This window comes from Leptonychotes weddellii, chromosome 16 (genome assembly GCF_054177405.1).
Source record: "Leptonychotes weddellii isolate Sample4059 chromosome 16, ASM5417740v2, whole genome shotgun sequence".
Classification (NCBI taxonomy): Eukaryota; Metazoa; Chordata; class Mammalia; order Carnivora; family Phocidae; genus Leptonychotes; species Leptonychotes weddellii.
The window spans coordinates 47,092,309-47,111,370 of NC_138384.1; the positions used below are offsets into that span (position 1 = coordinate 47,092,309).

A 19,062-nucleotide genomic window follows, 5' to 3' on the forward strand; every position below is an offset into this window, starting at 1 on the left:
CCGGGCTTCGGTGTGAGGTTGGGAGGGGGACGGACGGGACCGGTTACCGGTGACCCCGCAGAAGCTGAGGCCGGGACTCCTGGGTCTGAGGGAGGAGGGCCTGGGGGGCTGTGGGCCAGGACTCCGAGGTCTGAGGGAGGAGGGGCTGGGGGCCGGGAGTCCTGGGTCTGAGGGAAGAGGGGTTGGGACGCGGACTCTTGGATCTAAAAGAGAACTGAACAACTTCCCATTCCCAAGCAGTGGCAATTAGGGGGCTGCTTACTTGTACTCTGCCCAGTTCTGGGCATGCTCAGGATAGTCCAAGCCTTCTTGAGCACCTACTGTGTGTCATGATTGGCTGTAGCGAAATTAGCAAAACCACTTGACTTGGTGGGCTCTGGTCATTTACAGTAACCATGATGCTTACCTTTGAGTGCTGTGCGTATTGCAGACGCCACAAGGTCTCATTTCATCCAAACCACACACGAGCTCATTGGCCTGAGGGCACCTAGCTGGAGATGGACAGAATTGGGGGCTCCCACCCAGATCTGCACCTGGAGCTCTTCAAGACGGTGGATTTGCTCCCCACCCCCACCCCCGAAATCTCTCCTAGTGTCTCTGTGTGATGGGTGAGGAGCAGCTGGGTGGGCTCCCCAGACCTCAGATTATGGAGGCAGAGCTGGGTGAGCCTGGGTCAGTGACTTAACCTCTCTGGTCTTCGGTTTCCTCCTCTGAAATGGAATTACACCCCTCCAGCCCCCATCAAAGCGCTGTTGTGAGGATTTGATAGGGTGCTCAGTATATGGTAGCCAACTTTGTGGGTCATATTACATTGTGGCCACCAGGGGGCTCTGGGTTTCAGATTTGCTACCCTGCGCTTCCAGGAGGGTGTGAGGCCCAGAAAAGCTTCCAGCTTGACCCCTGGGGAGAGACTTGGCATTCTCAGTCCCCCCTCCAAGTTTTGCTGGCCTGGTCCCTTGTCAGGAATGCCCTCCCTTTGCCATCTTCCTTCTCAAATCCTCCCGGGTATTTCTAGAAACCTTCCTGACTCTTCTCACCTGCCCAGCCGGGGACATAGGATTCTTCCCAAGTCCCAGCCCCCAGGTCCTGCCCTCATGTGTGGCCATCCACACTCTGGTTCTTGTTCTCCCTAACTGGACTGAGGTTTGAGGGGAGATCTCCCACCCCACCAGATAACCAACATCATTTATTCAATATGTGCTGAATCCCTAATGTGTGCAGGGGCATTTCTAAACATTGTTGAAAAAAAAGAAAAAAGACAAAAACCTCTCACTCAGGGCGCCTGACTGGCTCGGTCGGTGGAGCATGCAACTCTTCTTGATCTTGGGGTTGTGAGTTCGAGCCCCACATTGGGTGTAGAGATTACCAAAAATAAATAAACTTTAAAAAAATCCGTCTCACTCATGAAGTTTACAGTATTGTGGGAGAGGGGCAATAGACAAATTAGGGTGAAATGTGACGTCTGATGATGCATGCTATGAATAACAAAGCAGCTTAAGGGGAAAGGGTGCTATTTCAGTTTGGGAGGCCAGGGCCTTTTTGAGAAGGTGACTTGAACAGAGACCGAAATAAAGCAAGGGAGGTTTCTAGCTATGACAGAGAATCTCGTGTCAGAACAACACTGCCACTGAGATCAACTGGAAAAGAAAAAATAGATCTATAACAAAGCAAGCTATTTGAAGACATCAAAAAGCTACCAAGGCAGTCAGGATCCCACTGAAGAGGCTTATTCTGCTGCAGGGGCCAGAAAGCTGAGGGACAGGCAGAAAGCATAGGCTAAGAAGTTGGGGATCTGAGCAGAGCTTTCAACAGTGTCATAGGACTGGAGTCCAGGACTAGGCAGGCAGGGACTCGAGGGGCCAGAATCTGGGGTGACTGGAAGAGCACTGAGGTCATCCAGACACTGTGTTCATATTTTCCCCTGGACAGTTTCATGGAACCGGGTAAAGAAAGTTTGATGTTCAGGGTCTCGTACAAAATAGAGGCCCAGTAAGCACCTGTTAGGACCCAAGTAAGGTCACAAATTAGAAGTAAGGGTCACCTGGAAGTAGACCCACCCACAAAAACACCAGAACCTAGCTTCAAACACACTCAATCCCAGACCAGGTGAAGATCCCTACTCTGTCTGCTTGTCAGAAAGCAAAAGTTAGGGTAGCCCTGGCCACTGAGCCTGTTTACACTTACGTTGATTAAAATTAAATTTAGGGGTGCCTCAGTCAGTTAAGCATCTGACTCTCGGTTTCAACTCAGGTCATGATCTCAGGGTCTTGGGATGGAGCCCAGTGTAGGGCTCCGTGCTCAGCGGGGGGTTTCTCTCCCTCTGACCCTCTCCCCGCTTATGTGGGCCGGGGGAGGGTCTCTCTCTCTCTCTCTCCAAAATAAACAAATCTTTAAAAAACTTTAATTCAAAACTCAGTTCCTCGGTCACACTAAACACATGTCAAGTCTCTATGGCCACACATGGCCGGTGGCTGCCATACCAAACCGTGCAGATGCACTCTTCCCATCATCACAGAACCTTCCTTTGTGCAGTGCTGTTCTAGAGATTTCTAGTATCCAGGGGGGCAAAATTTCCACCCGAGCCTCAGAAAATCCCTACAATTTTTCATACAAAATACCTGACCTTCAATTTAAAAATCTGCCAGGGGACAGGACAAAATGATGGCGTACGGAGATAAAAACAGCACAAACACGATCACAGGTGATCCCGATGCAGGAATTTCAGGCATGGACTTGAACCATTGTCACCGTGCTCAAGAAAATAGACACTAAAATGGAAAGTGTCGTTGTTGAGTTGGAATACATTTTAAAAAGCACCAGGCAGGATTGAATAACCAATACAAGACTTACCCTCCCGATGCAAACAAGTATAAAACTGTACAGAACGTGTGGGGCGCTTCACTGTCTCGCTCCCCATGCAGGTTGTCTTCCCTGATGACCAACACCAGGCTCAAGCCCACCACCATCCACCTGGCCATGGGCCCACAGAGGCAACAGCTGTTCAGAGAACTACCTGGGAGCTCCCCCTTTGGGCTCCCATGTTGGCAGCTGGACATTCTCTGCAAACTCTGTCATGTCCCTCCCCCTGCTACACCTGTGCTTCAGGTGAGCTGCGGAGGGATGATGCTCTCTCTTCCCAGCCTGCCCCCTCCGGAACCCTTCTCCCCAGTGATGACCAGGGAGGTGGAGGCTGAGCTCTTCTCACTGCAGAACTGGCGTAACCTGTCACGGGGGCCCCTCCCTTCCCATGTTGTCTCATGCCCACTCATGTTGTCTCATCCCAAGTGCATTTCTACCCCCTCAGAATATGGATGGAGGGGGGGGGTCCCCATCCACTCAGAATTCTTGGACCACCCTCTTGGAGCAGGAGCGCCTGGGGGCCAGGACTTACCTGAAACTGAATCTTCTCTCCATTCTGGCTCTTAGCCCAGACCTGGTCAGACACGAAGCCTCCAGAAAGCAAGGCTGAACCCGGACTCATCTGCGGGGATCCCTAGGGCCCGCCCACCACTAGAACTAAGAGCTGGGGCCCTGGCTCTTGCCCCAGACTTGGCTGTGATGTTTGCAGGTTTCTGGTGTCAATTTGAACTCAGGACCTGTATGTGGCTCATTCTCAGGTTTCCCCGGGCCCTGGCAAGTCCCTCATCTTCAGAATGAGTCCTAATGTCTCAACGGTTCCGTTAGCTCCATGAGGCCGTTTCCCCTGACCTTGAGGCCTGAGTCCTTCCCCTCATCTGAATATTTACCTTTCATATACAATGAAGGAAAACTTAGAATTATCTCTGTGACCCACCGGCTCCCAATATAACACCTCAACCGGACTTCTGATGCTTCATTCCTTCAACGGAGCTGAATCAAAGCTCACCATAGCACCAGGCACAGAGCAGGATCACAAATCACGTGCTGTCATCGAGTTCCTTAGCAGCACAAGGAAGGGATAAAAGCAGAGCAGGTACACCTGGGTGGCTCAGTCATTAAGCGTCTGCCTTCGGCTCAGGTCATGATCCCAGGGTCCTGGGATCAAGTCCTGCTTTGGGCTCCCTGCTCAGGGAGGAGCCTGCTTCTCCCTCTGCCTCTGCCTGCAGCTCCCCCTGCTTGTGCTGACAAATAAATAGAATCTTTAGAGAAAAAAAAAGGCACAAGCAAATATCAACACACTGGAAAGTGAGGGGAGGAAGAGGAGGAATGGGACACACAAGGTTTTCTGGAGGGGGTGAAGGCAGAATCAGCTCTGGGGGGCAAGTCACCCCGTGTTGTGTGAGAAATGCATTGTGTCTTTGAAGTTAATAAGCTCCCAGGATGAAGAAGTTTTCAGAGGGAGATTAAAGAGAAGCTTGGACGTCCTCTGGCCAGTACCTCTGTCCCCTAGGACAGAGGATCACGCCAGTCCCATTCGCCGGCCCTCCTCCCTCTGCATCTGAGGCAGGTCAGGGATCTGCCTCCAGGGGGCGCTCCACCCATCATTCCAGACCTGGGGACCTCCCAGCCCAAGGGTTGGCGCTGTCCGTGGTTCTGGAGCATAGCTGGGTGAGTTCCGGAAACCCCAGTTCTGCTAAGGACCCCAATCCACAGGCACGAGGTCCCGAGCCCTAGGCCACCAGGGCATCTAAGTCGGAGCGGTTTCAGAAAGGCTGGGTCCCTCCTGGGAAGGAGGATGCAGAAGAAGGGGTGGGAGTGGGCTGGGCTCATCTCTGTGCTTTTCCCCTCAGCCCTTTTGTTGCCTTAACATTCTTTTGACCTTGTGGAGCCAGCCTGGCGAAAGGACAGGGAGGAATAAGGTCTTCTCTGAGGTTTCAGATTATGCTCATGCTGCTGGCCCTTGGCCCACACTTTTTTTTTTTTTTTTAAGATTTTGTTTATTTATATTAGAGCGCGCACACGTGATGGGGAGCGGCAGGCAGGAGGAGCAGACTCCCCGCTGAGCAGGGAGCCCGACGACGTGGGACGTAATCCGAGGACCCGAAGATCATGACCTGAGCCAAAGGCAGATGCTTAACCGACTGAGCCACCCAGGCGCCCTAGATCACTCTTTAAGTAGCAAGTCTGTACCTGGATCTCCCCTTGAGTGGAGGATAGGAAAGAGGTGGACGTTCATTGGAGCTCCTCCTGTGCCAGACTCAGGACCGTGCCTTTATACACCTTGACCCAATGAACCCTCACAACCACCCCTAGAGAGGACTAGCTAACAATTCTCATTTGGCAGAGTGGGAAACTGAGACTCAATGTGGTACGCAACCTTCACAGGGTCTCACATCATTGATGCACATTTGGAAGCTGGGATTGTGACCCACACATGCTTGATGCCATAGAGAGTGATTCCTGAATCCACTGCACTCTGGTCCCAGAAAAGCAGATGATGCACACTGGGGAGGTGTTTTATTTATAAGGGATAGAGAACCATCAGACGATAGTCCGGGACTGGTGGTGGTTGCAGACAGCAGGAGAGACCTCCATAGGGAGAGTCTAAAGGGATCAAGATCATGTCTCCAAGGACCAGCCCCTATGCCATCTTCCCACCAGTCAGGAGACTCTGCTGCTAATGGACATGTAACATGCTCACTAGTAGTGACAGAGTGCATTTCACTTAGCATTTGCCACCAGAATGTCCCTAGAAGATGAAGTTCCCCAGTGAACTTCTATCTTAGGGAAGCTACCAAGCTTGTCAGGCCACCACTAAGAAGATCTCAGTGTGACCTACAGAGAGGGTAGTTTTTGAGAATGTGAGGCCAGCTATGGAGAAGCAGGGGACTGGGGAAGAAGTTGAGCATGAGGGGGTAGAATGTGCAGAAATTTGTTTAAAAATAAAAAACAAAACTCCGGGACACCTGGCTGGCTCAGTCAGAAGAACATGCTACTTTTGATCCCCAAGGTCCTGAGTTCAAGCCCCATGTTGGGTGTAGAGATGGCTAAAACAAAATAAGCTTTTTCCCCCAAAGATTTTATTTGTTTGAGAGATAGCGACAGAGAGCACGAGCGGGGAGGAGAGGGAGAAGCAGGCTCCCCGATGAGCAGGGAGCCCAACGTGGGGCTCGATCCCAGGACCCAGGGATCACAACCTGAGCCAAAGGCAGATGCTTCATCGACTGAGACATCCAAGCACCCCTGAAACAAAATAAACTAAAACAAAACAAAACCAAAAACAAGAAACAAGCATTGGAGAGGCTGTGGAGAAAAAGGAACCCTCATGCACTGCAGGTGGGAATGCAAACTCATAAAGCCACTCTGCAAAACAGTATGGAGGTTCCTCAAAAAGTTAAAAATAGAACTACCCTAGTATCCAGTAATTGCACTACTGAGTATTTACCCAAAGAATACAAAAACACTAATTCCAAGATATATGCACCCCTATATTTACACCATTATTTACAATAGCCAAATTATGGAAGCAGCCCATGTGTCCATTGGTATATGAATGGATAAAGAAGATGTGGTATATGTATACAATGGAGTATTAGCCATAAACAAGAATGAAATCTTGCCATTTGCAACAACATGGATGGAGCTAGAGGATATAATGCTAAGTGAAATAAGTCAGAGAAAGACAAATGCCATATGACTTCACTTATATGTGAAATTTGAGAAACAAGACAAATTAACAAAGAAAAAAGAGACAAACCAAAAAACAGACTCTTAACTAGGGAGTGAAGGTGATTAAGAGTACACTTACCATGATGAGCACTGAGTAATGTAGAGAATTGTTGAATCACTATACTGTACAGCTGAAATTAATAAAATTGTATGTTAATTATACTGGAATTAAAAAAAAAAACCCACAGGCACAAAATAGCATCATTTAGGCCAAATCCACAAACCGGGACTTAATGCATAATCTAACTGCAGTTTTACTCTCCTATAACCAGGGCTCAGAGGTGCAGGAGCAGCTGGTTCCAGGCATCCCAAACAGAGACAAGACAGGAATTTACTCCAGGAAGGCCAACACCGGGACGACCACGGACTAGTGTTGCCAAGACTGTCTTCAGAGAGCTGAAAAATCTTCCTAGGTTTATAGGAGCAAAATGTGGGGGCGCCTGGGTGGCTCAGTCAGTTCAGGGTCTGACTCTTGATTTCGGCTCAGGTCACGATCTCAGGGTCATCAGATCGAATGGTGCACCGGGCTCCGCACTCAGCACAGAGTCTGCTTGAGATTGTCTTTCTCTGCCCCTCCCTCCCCACCCCCACCCTGCGCACACACTTCTGCTCTTTCTCTAAAAAAGGAAGAAAAGAAGATGTTGGACAAAGGGCAGTGGGAACGTGCTGCTAGGCAGTAAAGGCCAAGTCGATCATTGTCTTGGGGTCAGTCATGCTGGGTCTCGCTGGCTCAGGGCAGTTTTTATTGCTTAAGGGGGTAGTTTCACTTTCCATCACGGGATGATCCCCCCCACCCTCCAAGGTCTTTTGCCTGAGTTAAGAGATAAGGTGGAATGAAGATCTTAATCGATTAGAAAGTACAGACTGAGGGGATGCCTGGGTGGCTCAGTCATGAAGGGTCCAGTTCTTGATCTCAGCTCAGGTTTTGATCTCAGGGTGGTGAGTTCATGCCCCATGTTAGGCTCCACGCTGGGCATGGAGCCTACTTAAAAAAAAAAAAAAGTACAGACTGAGGTCAAAGTGGAGGTGGTTGACATCCTCTGTCATTCCACCAGAAATGTAGTCCTAACCGGTCCGTCAGGAATTTATTGATCAGTGCCAATGAGTCTGCCACAAGGGCCCCCCCATCCCCCAAAGGAAGAGGAGATCATCTGCAGGAAAAGACCCCTTACCTTCACCTCCCCACAGAAGGGAAAGCAGCCTAGCTTGGACTGATCCTTTTCTCTTGCTAATAACTTTCTTGCCCCACCTCCTTCTAGAAAAATTTCCATTTTGTACCTCAATTAAAAGCCTAATGTCAGGCGCTTACAATCAGAAAAGTTCATTGGGCACTGGTACTGCAGGGCTGCTAGGGAAGTTTCGGCTGTTTTCGTTTTAGTGCTTTCTTGAGAAAAATAAATAAATAAATTAGTCCAACTTTAGAGGAGGGGAGAGGATAAGCTCTTTCTTCCGCCCAGGCTCTCAGCCGGGGTGTGTGCAAGGACTCCAGGTGTGAAGGCCCAGCCAGTGTCCGCCAGGGGAAGCAGAGGCAGAGCCTCCAAGGGAGGGATCTCAAATTGCACAGCCGTGGGTTAGAATAACATGGAGGTTGTAAGGAAGAAAGCGGAGAGAAGTGCAGATGAGTGGTGCTAAAGACCAAAAATTCCACTGAGTAAATCTGAGGATGTAACTGGCTTTATTCAATGACTCCTGACTTCCGGTAAAGAGACAGGTTGGGCGTAGTGGGAAGTTTTTATAGGCAGGAGGGTGGGGCAAGGGAGTTGTTATCAAAAGAAAGGATTTTTTCAGATTGGGCCATCTTTTCGGGGGAAGATCTTACCCTGCAGGTGACCTCAGCAGTGATCGGGAAATTTCAGATCCTCTGGGGCGCCTGGGTGGCTCGGTCGTTGAGCGTCTGCCTTCGGCTCAGGTCATGGTCCCCGGGGTCCTGGGATCGAGCCCCGCGTCGGGCTCCCTGCTCCGCGGGAAGCCTGCTTCTCCCTCTCCCACCCCCCTGCTTGTGTTCCCTCTCTTGCTGTGTCTCTCTCTGTCAAATAAATTAAAAATAAAGGTCACATTTCTGGGAGAGGTTGAAACTGCCTTTAGTCTTGGTTTGCTGTTGTGGGGGCAAGTGCCCCCATCTTGGGCCCATTGTTTCTTTTCCAACAGTAGCTACAGGGGGGCCGTAATGGACTTTAAAAGCCAGGGGCAGCTGATGCTTGTGATGTATTGTCTAAGGCTAGGGAGCCTTGAAGGGGTCTGTGCAGGAGACCCGGGGTTAGCTCTCTGGCTGTTGGACAGATCCCTGTGGGGCCCATCCACGAGACAGGGAAGGGACTGACGGTCAGGAGGGTAAGGAATGTGCTGGAAGAACTGACAGGTACAAGTGGGATGAGGAGAAGACTCCACGGAGATGATAAGATGCTGTATCATGAAACAAACGCCAGGCCGAGGCGCTGGTCTTTCCCTGGGGAGGCTTTGAAGAGCTCTGGGAAGGAGAATGACGCCCGCAGGTTGCTACCCTGTGCTCTGGGCCTGGTCACCCCCAGCCTCAGAGAGCAGTAGGTACTGAGCACAGTGAGACAGGACATTTGTTGGTTGATTTCTGAATGTTAATTTCTTTAATGGCCACAGCCACCTCTGAGGCAGGGTGCATGATCTCTGATTACAGAACGGGAAACTGAGGCACAGAGCGATGAAGTGACTTGCTTGACAGCCTACGTTGGAGCCCAAGTCAGCTCTACCTGGGGACACTCGGCAAGTCCTTCCTGTTTGTATTGCCACAGGGCTCCACATGCTTCACCAATTAGTGCCGGACTTCTCCTCTCCCCCAGGGGCCACGACTCCTCAGGCCAGCACTGGGCTCTAAGCCATCCTCATTCGCTTGTCTTGATGTCTGAGTACTCGCTGGTGCTGGTGGCCTCCTTATCCTCAGGTTCCCTCGACTTCATCTCATGAAAGCTGAAGGAGGCATAATGGAGCTCCTGTTCGTCCCCCGAGGGAGGGGCATTCCTGACAGGGGTCGCTTGGGCTGGGGGGCTGTCTGGCCAGGGCTTTCGCCTGGAATCCTGAGTAAAGAAGAAACAAGGGAGTCAGAGAAGGAATAAGGCAGGTGTGGTCCCCAAGGGAAGTTGGGCTAATGGGCATTTATTCATTCATCTTCCTATTCATACATACTTCCTACGAATTCAATTATTCACGCATCCATTTAAAATTCTGTAATGTTGGGACGCCTGGGTGGCTCAGTCAGTTAAGCACCTGCCTTCGGCTCAGGTCATGATTCCAGGGTCCCGGGATTGAGCCCCACATCAGGCTTCTTGCTCAGGGGAGATCCTACTTCTCCCTCTGCCCCTCACCCCACTCGTGGTCTCTCTCTCTCAAATAAATAAATCTTTAAAAAAAAAAATAAAATTCTGTAATGCAAAAATAATAATAATAATAAAATAAAATTCTGTAATGCTATGACTGTTTGGCCATATTGAAGGCTTACTAATCACGTTTAATCCTCACAAAAAACCAGTGTGAATGATACTTATTCTCCCCATTTTACAGATTAGGGAGACTGAGGTGGGGGAAGGTGAAGTAACTTGCCCAAGTCACTCCTCTAGTCACCAGCAGAGCCAGGAACAAAACTCAGGCCTGCTGTGTTATTGGAAATAAAAAGAGGCAGAAATACTTGAACAAAAATAAAGATAAAATTCCCAGAATTGAAGAAAGATAAACCACCTCAGCTGAAAAGGGCCCCACAAATGCAAGAAAAAAGACCAGGGAAACCACATACCCAATACAGCATAGTAAATCTTAAGAATATCAAAACGAAAGAGAAAAATGTAAAAGTTTCCAGGGACAATGAGTGGATCACTTACAAATGTGCAAGATTCATACAGACATAGATTTTTTTCTTTTCTTTTCTTTTTTTTTTTTTTGCGAGAGAGAGAGAGAGAGAGAGAGAGAGCTGGCATGCATAAGTAGGGGGAGAGGCAGAGGGAGAGGGAGAGAGAGAATCTCAAGCAGACTCCCCAGTGAGCACAGAGCCCGACATGGGGCTCGATCTCACAATCTCATGATCCTGAGATCAAGAGTCAGACACTTAATCACCTGAGCCACTGAGGCGTCCCCAGACATAACATTTCTTAACAGCAACACTGGGTACAAGAAACAATAGGGTACAGTGTTTAAAGCATTGAAGGAAGGGGGTGCCTGGCTGGCTCAGTGGGTAGAGCGTGTGACTCTTAATCTTGGGGTTGCGAGTTTGAGTCCCAAGTTGGGTGTAAAGATTACTTAAAAGAAAAATAAGATAAAATAATAAAGCATTGAAGGAAAATCACTTTGATCCTAGAATTTTTTTTTAAGATTTTATTTATTTATTTATTTGACAGAGAGAGACACAGCGAGAGAGGGGACACAAGCAGGGGGAGTGGGAGAGGGAGAAGCAGACTTCCCGCGGAGCAGGGAGCCCGATGCGGGACTCGATCCCAGGACCCTGGGATCATGACCTGAGCCGAAGGCAGACGCTTAACAACTGAGCCACCCATGTGCCCGATCCTAGAATTTATATCCTGCCAAGTGAAATTCAAATGTAGGAACATTAAAAAAGAATTTCAAACACACAAGTCCTCAGAAGTCTTAATACAAGAAAATCCAAATTGAAAACACATTGGGAAGAAGAATCCAAATAAAAGTAACAAAACCTGAAAATGCTGCAATAAATCTGGGGTACAAAGGTGACAAAATACCCCAGTAAAATGTGTGGCTGTGTATTAAACAAAAGACCATATAGAAAAATGTTAAGTATGTTCATAATAACCCAGAACGAGAAATGAAGATCTAGAAAAAGCACCAACATTGTGGAAAGTGGAGGGAAAGAAGAACAAGAGATACATAAAAGTACACTGAAGTTTTTTTGTTGGGTGTAAGAGAGATATTAATTTTTTAAGAAAGGAGAAAATGAAATACTGAAAAAAATGGAACCAAGTGAAAGGAAAAGTTAAAATAGGAGAACAAAATCCGCATGTATTAACAACCACAGAAAACACAAATAGAGGACGTCAAATTGGTTTTGTAAAAACCTGGCCAGCTCAGTCAGGAGACTCTTAATGCCAGGGTTGTGAGTTCAAGCCCCATGTTGGGTGCGGAGCCTGCTTAAAATATATAAAATAAAAAATTCTTTAAAAAAAAAAACCTGGTTATATGCTGTTTACAAAAATCACTTCTGAAGTATAAATAAAATGTTGTTGGAGGAACAGAGGATGTAAAAATATCAGACATCTTACTAGCCAATGACAAATTGGGGTATCTATATTAAGATCCAACCAAATAGACTTTAAAACAAAAAGTATCAATAGCAATAGAGAGGATCACTATGTGTGATCAAATGTTCAATTCACTGAGAGGATACAGCATTTCTAAAATACATGGACTCACAACCTGGAGATCAAGAGTAGCATGCTCCACCAACTGAGCCAGCCAGGTGCCCCAAACTGGGATACTTAAAAAAAAAATTTTTTAAATGGGCTCCACACCCAATGTGGGGATCAAACTCACAACCCTGAGATCAAGAGTCACATGCTCTTCCGACTGAGCCAAAAGGCGCCCCTGTGATATTTTTTAAACAAACAAACAAACAAAAAACTGTTAAAATGGCCAACAGACACATGAAAAAATGCTCCACATCACTCGGCATCAGGGAAATATAAAGCAAAACCACAATGAGATACCACCTCACACCAATCAGAATGGCTAAAATTAACCACTCAGGAAATGACAGATGTTGGTGAGGACGCAAAGAAAGGGGAACCCTCTTACACTGTTGGTGGGAATGCAAGCTGGTGCAGCCACTCTGGAAAACAGTATGGAGGTTCCTCAAAAAGTTGAAAACAGAGCTACCCTATGACCCAGCAATTGCACTACTGGGTATTTACCCCAAAGATACAAATGTAGTGATCCGAAGGGGCATGTGCACCCCAATGTTTATAGCAGCAATGTCCACAATAGCCCAACTATGGAAAGAGCCCAGATGTCCATCGACAGATGAATGGATAAAGATGTGGTATCTATATACAATGGAATATTATTCAGCCATCAAAAAGTGAAATCTTGCTATTTGCAACAACGTGGCTGGAACTAGAGGGTGGTTTTTTTTTTTAAGATTTTATTTATTTTATTTGAGAGAGAGAGAATGAGAGAGAGAGCATGAGAGGGGGAAGGGTCAGAGGGAGAAGCAGACTCCCCACTGAGCAGGGAGCTCAATGAAGGACTCAATCCCGGGACTCCAGGATCATGACCTGAGGCGAAGGCAGTCGCCCAGCCAACTGAGCCACCCAGGCACCCTGGAACTAGAGGGTGTTACGCTAAGCGATATAAGTCAATCAGAGAAAGACAATTATCATATGATCTTGCTGATATGTGGAATTTAAGAAACAAAACAGAGATTCATAGGGAAGAGAGGAAAAAATAAAACAAGAAGAAATCAGAGAGGGAGACAAACCATAAGAGACTCTTAACCATAGGAAACAAACTGAGGGTTGCTGGAGGGGAGGTGGATGGGGATGGGGTAACTGGCTGATGGACATTAAGGAGGGCATGATATGTAATGAGCACTGGGTATTATATAAGACTGTTGAATCACAGACCTGTACCTATGAAACCAGTAATACATTATATGTTAATTTTTAAAAAATGAAAAAAAAACTGTTAAAAGACTTCAATGTCTATATACAAATTATTAGAACTAACAAGGGAGCTTAGGGGCACCTGGCTGGCTCAGTCAGTGGAGCATGCGACTCTTGATTTCAGGGTAAGTTTGAGCCCCACGTTGGGTGTAGAGATTACTTAAAAATAAAATATTAAAAAATAACTAACACGAGAGCTTAGCAAGCTGGAAGAATATAAGATCAATAAATACGTAATTGCTTTTCACACATTGTTGCATCTACTGAGAGAATGAAGACAATCCTCAGCATCCAGACCAGCACCCCAAAGAGCTGGGTGTCACTGTGAAGAGATGAACATTTATAGTGGAGCCCCAGAAAAACTCTGCAGGGGTGTTCAGTCCCACCAAAGTAGAAAGTAGAAGGAGAAGCTGTTTGGACAAATTAAGGAACTGGCTACTGTTCAATCTTTTGCCACCTACTACCAACACTCCATGTGACAGAGACCTCTGTGACCAAAGAATGGAGTCTGAATGTGCTCATTTCCCCATCACTGATTCAGGAGAGTGAGTTATTTATTGAAATACGAAATCTCTTAGAAGAAAAATACATCTGCAGAGGATGCATGAGGCCAGATTTCTTGTGCAGTATCTGAAGTCCAAAAGGATGAGTTGATTCTTGAACAAAATGACATTATATTTGCATCAAATTCAGCTGCTTTGATTCAGCTAGCCATGACAGTTAAAAACAAGAATATCACAAAATTTTCAGACGGTATCTCTCTGTAAAAGCATGGTGCAGGAGGCTTATGAGTAGATCTAAGAATGCTCCAGCTACCAAACCAACAGGAATCTAAATGACACCTAAGACCAATTTGTAATTTTTTTAAATTCTAAAACACTTTATAAATTTTTTTAAGTTTATTATTATTTTTAGTAATCTCTACACCCAGCATGGGGCTTGAACCCATGACCCTGAGATCAAAAGTTGCATACTCCTCCCACTGATCCAGCCAGGTGTCCCAACCTTTCATAATTTTTTTTAAAGATTTATTTATTTATTTGAGAGAGAGTGAGTGTGTGTGCATGTGTGCACGGGGTGGGGGCGGGTAAGGGGAGAGAGAGAGAGAGTTATGAGCAGACTCACACTGAGCACAGAGCTTGGTGCAGGGCTCAATCTCACCACCCTGAGATCATGACCTGATCCAAAATCAAGAGCCGGCCGCTCAACAAACTGAGCCATCCAGGCACCCCAACTCTTCATAAATTTTTAACAAATGTTTTCATCCTGCATATCATTGATGAGTGATCAGAAAATGCACCTTTAAAAAGATAGCATTTAAGGGATGCCTGGGTGGCTCAGTTGGTTAAGCATCTGCCTTTGGCTCAGGTCATGATCCTAGGGGCCTGGGATCGAGCCCCACGTCGGGCTCCTCTGCCTATAGCTCCCCTTGCTTGTGCTCTCTCTCTCTAACAAATAAATAAAATCTTTAAAAACAATAAATAAAAAGATAGCATTTATAATAGTAACAAAACTAGTTATTAAGGAAGTAAAATAACAAAAGGTTTGCAAGACCTGTCTGAAGGAATTCTACATCTTTCTTGGAAAAACTTTAACTAATAGATACCTGTTCTTGTGCACAAGAAGACTTGAATTTATAAATAAGTAAATTCTTCCCGAGTTGATACACAGGTTCAATGTAATTCCAGTAAAAAACCAACAGGAGTGTTTTTTGGAACTAGACAAACTGATTCTTTTTTTTTAAAGATTTTATTTATTTATTTATTTGACAGAGAGAGACACAGCGAGAGAGGGAACACGAGCAGGGGGAGTGGGAGAGGGAGAAGCAGGCTTCCTGCGGAGCAGGGAGCCCGATGCGGGGCTCGATCCCAGGACCCTGGGATCATGACCCGAGCCGAAGGCAGACGCTTAACGACTGAGCCACCCAGGCGCCCCTAGACAAACTGATTCTAATGTTTATATAGAACAGCAAAAGGCCAAGAATAGCCAAGACGCTATTAAAGAAAATTAAGGAGGTGCTCCTGCTCTATCAGATATCAGGACTTGGTCTCGAATTATTGCCTTGCCTCTAGGGACAGTTCTGACTCAGGGACAGTTAAATTGACCACTGGAATAGAATACATTTTGATGTATGATGGGGGCACCTAGATGGCTCAGTCAGTAGCACATGTGACTCTTGATCTCAGGGTTGTGATTTTGAGCTCCATATTAGGCATGGAGTCTATTAAAAAAAAAAATGAAGAAAAGGGGCACCTGGGTGGCTCAGTGGTTTAAGCGTCTGCCTTCGGCTCAGGTCATGATCTCAGGGTCCTGGGATTGAGCCCCACATCAGGCTCCCCAGTCAGCAAGGAGTCTGCTTCTCTCTCTCGTTCTGCCTGCCACTCCCCCTGCTTGTGCTCTCTCTCACTCTCTTCCTCTCAAATAAATAAATAAAATCTTTTTTTTTTAAAGATTTTATTTATTTGACAGACAGAGATAGCGAGAGCAGGAACACAAGCAGCGGGAGTGGGAGAGGGAAAAGCAGGCTTCCCCTCGAGGAGGGAGCCCGATGTGGGACTCGATCCCAGGACCCTGGGATCATGACCTGAGCCGAAGGCAGACGCTTAACGACTGAGCCACCCAGGCACCCCAAATAAATAAAATCTTAAAAAAAAAAGAAATTATACTTGAAAATCCTTCTAATCTTAGGATAAGAAAGATTTTCTTAAATGAGACCCAAAAGTCACTCAGCAGAGAAGAGGAGATTGGTGAATATGGTTATATTACAATTAAGAACTAACGTTCATCAAGGTCACCTTTAAAAAGTGAAGACAAGTTAATCACTGGGAGAAGATATTTACAATGCATATAACTGGGAAAAAAGTATGAAAATATATAAAGCTCTTCAATAAATTCAATAGGAAAGTCAAACACCCAATACGGCATTGGGCTGCAGATGGGACCGGGCATTTTAGAGAGGAGGTGTTCATATGCCAGTAAGACAGAGAGATTTTCATCGTCACTGGCAACCAATGAAATGCAAATCAATACCATAGTGAGATAGTGAGATGACAAAAAAATTTCAGAAAACCAAGTGCTGCAGAGATTATAGATCAACAGGATACGAAAGGCACAGATGGATGTATAAAAGGATGCATTTGCTCTGGAAAACCTTGTAAATCGGAATATTCACACACCCTCTGACCTAGTAATTAAATTCTTACATAATGCTGAAGAAAAACTCTTGCAAGTGAATGCAATGAGATATGAACAAGAACATCTGGAACAACTCAAATGTCCAGCAACAGGAGCTTAGGCAATAGACAAAATCATAAAATGAAACAGACAACTGCAACTTCATGCAACATGGATGAATCTCCATGACATAACTTACAGTGTTGGGTCTACAAAAGCAAGTCCAAGAAGAGTGCACAGAATGTGACCAACCTTTGTAGGTTCAGAAGTAATTAAACTAATCAGCATCTATTTCAGGCATACGTATATGGGATAATGCTAGCAACAAAAGATTCAGAGCAATGGTTACTGGGGATGCGTCACAGAGCAACCTGAGCAGATGGAAGTTAGGGTCAGTGTTTGAGGTCTCAGGTTGGATGGTAGGCTCACAGTTGCTTATCATATTGTGAACAAAATGAGTAAGTACTAATGAACAATGCTTGTTCCTGCGATAAGAGGTTGGTCACAAATAAAGCATTTTGGATAACACCATTTAGGGTAATATGGATGTAATTTTATAGGGGAGAGGGGACATGTTGCATACAGGTAGAGTGAGAGACAATTGCAGCCCCCTGCCCTCAAAGACATCACAAATATGAGAGGGCGGAGATAAAGCAAAGGCGGTGATGTTGTGTGAGGTGCCCCTCAAGACAGGGATGGACACAGAGCTCTGGGCACATAGGGGAGAGAAGCATGGACACTGGCAGGAAGGGAGATGGCAAAGGTTTCCCAGAGCAGAAGATGCTGGTACTGGAGCTAGAAGTATGGTATGATCACACAAGGTGGTCTGGTGGAAGTCGAGACAGGAGAGCATTCCAGGTGGGAGGAACTGTACATGCAAAGGCCTCAAGTCATAGGGGAGCAGGTGTGTATGGAGACCATGAGAAGGTCAGTGTGGCTGGACCATAGCCAGACCAGGGCTGGAGTGGCCATCAGGGGAGACTTCTAGAAGTACTTTAAATATCAGACCAAGAAATGTGACTCAATTCTCTAAACAACGGGAGCAAACAACATAATTGAAACTCCCAAATGGCTGGAAAGCAATAGATTTCGGGAGAGGTTCTGTCAGGCTATGTCCAGCAAAGAGTGATCAGCAGGGGTGGGACAAGAGGTGACCAGAGGGCCACTGGGTCTGGGAGATGAAGGCGAAGAACAGAAGGGATGCCAACTCCCAGGTGTCCACCCAGGTGACCAGCGTGGAGCAGGGGATGGGGAAATGCTAGGAGCTCCATCTGGACTCTGAAAGGACAAGCCCGGGGCCCCACAACTGCATGAGAGGACGCCAGCATCACTCACCCAGGCAACTGTACCCATGACAGGATCTTCATTACCCAGGCCCTCTTGACTCCCGGATGCTTGCTTCCTGCAGGCTTTCACTCTAAGGGGAGAAATGAACACACTGCAGCCAGGATGGCTCAGGCACCCATGGGCAGGCTGCCCGTTCTCTGGTGAAAGGGCATCCAGACCCCGGAAGTAACCTCAGACCTTCCTGACCTGCAAGTAAGCACTCCATCCCCCTGGATGAGCAGAGGTTTGGCCAGACCAAACCTCCATCACTAAAGATCCCTCTAACACATTAAAAACTTGTGCCCGAGTGGTCATAGCAGTGTTATTTGTGATAGCCAAAAAGTAGAAACAGCCCAAATGTCTATCAGTAGATGAATGACAAACAAAATGTGCTCCACCCATGCAATGGAATGGTATATGGAAATAAAAAAAGGATGCAGTATCGGGCGCCTGGGTGGCTCAGTCAGTTAAGCGTCTGCCTTCAGCTCAGGTCATGACCCCGGGGTCCTGGGATCGAGCCCCACTTGGGCTCCCTGCTCAGCGGGGAACCTGCTTCTCCCTCTGCCTCTGCCTCTCCTCCCCACTTGTGCTCACTCTCTCTCAAATAAATAAATAAAAATCTTTGGAAGAAAAAAGGGTCAAGGACTGACACATGCCACAACACTCATGAACCTTGAAAACATCATGCTAAGTGAACGAGGTCAGTCACAAAGGACCGCGTGTTGTATGATTCCGCTTACACAGAATGTTCGGAATAGGCAAATGTAGGGAGACAGAAAATAGATTGGCGGTTGCCTAGGGCTGGGGGAGGATGGGGACAGGATGAAAATTAAGGAGTGGAGGGTTTCTTTGGTTTGTTTCTCTTTCATTTGGGGGCTGATGCAAAAGTCCTATAATTGTGATAATGGATGCACAACTCGGAATACACTAAAAGCCATTGAATTGTACACTGTAAATGTATGGGAAGTATATCTCAGCACAGCTGTTATCCCCCCACCGCCCAAAAGAGATGCCCTCTGGATCTACTCTACTCCGCTCTGCATTTCTGGGATTGAGTGACCTCTCTCCGCACTCCCTGTACCTCCCCGGACAAAGACTTACATGCACAAGAAGATGAGGCACAGACTTAGGGACAGCAGGGCCCCAGCACCAGCACCTCCAAGAGCGGCAGGCAAGGCTCCTGCCAGGAACACCGATTTCCCTGCAGAGAAGAGGTGTGTCAAGACTCACTTCCAGGACTCAGTCTCTTGCTTTCCTACCTCCTTGCAGAACTTGCTGAAGGGCCAGCTTAGGCCAGAGATGGAGCAGTACCCTATCCCACCAA

The 19,062-nt window shown here is 46.9% G+C and overlaps 1 long non-coding RNA gene and 1 other non-coding gene across 3 annotated transcripts; one reads left to right on the forward strand and one right to left on the reverse strand.

The window, feature by feature from the left end:
* LOC145717686 (uncharacterized) lies at positions 1-1,400 on the forward strand. Its single transcript, XR_014141077.1, has 2 exons — positions 1-83; positions 129-1,400. It is a non-coding gene; the product is annotated as an uncharacterized LOC145717686 (long non-coding RNA).
* Positions 1,401-5,935: 4,535 nt separating this feature from the next.
* On the reverse strand, positions 5,936-19,043 carry LOC102743930 (uncharacterized). 2 transcript variants are annotated; one of them, XR_014141059.1, is made up of 5 exons: positions 18,840-19,032; positions 17,748-17,829; positions 8,408-9,635; positions 6,668-6,719; positions 5,936-6,102 (listed from the first exon to the last, which is right to left on the reverse strand). It is a non-coding gene; the product is annotated as an uncharacterized LOC102743930 (transcript). The 2 variants fall into 2 exon arrangements; XR_014141058.1 differs by having other exon boundaries at positions 6,668-9,635; positions 18,840-19,043.
* Positions 19,044-19,062: the final 19 nt, after the last annotated feature.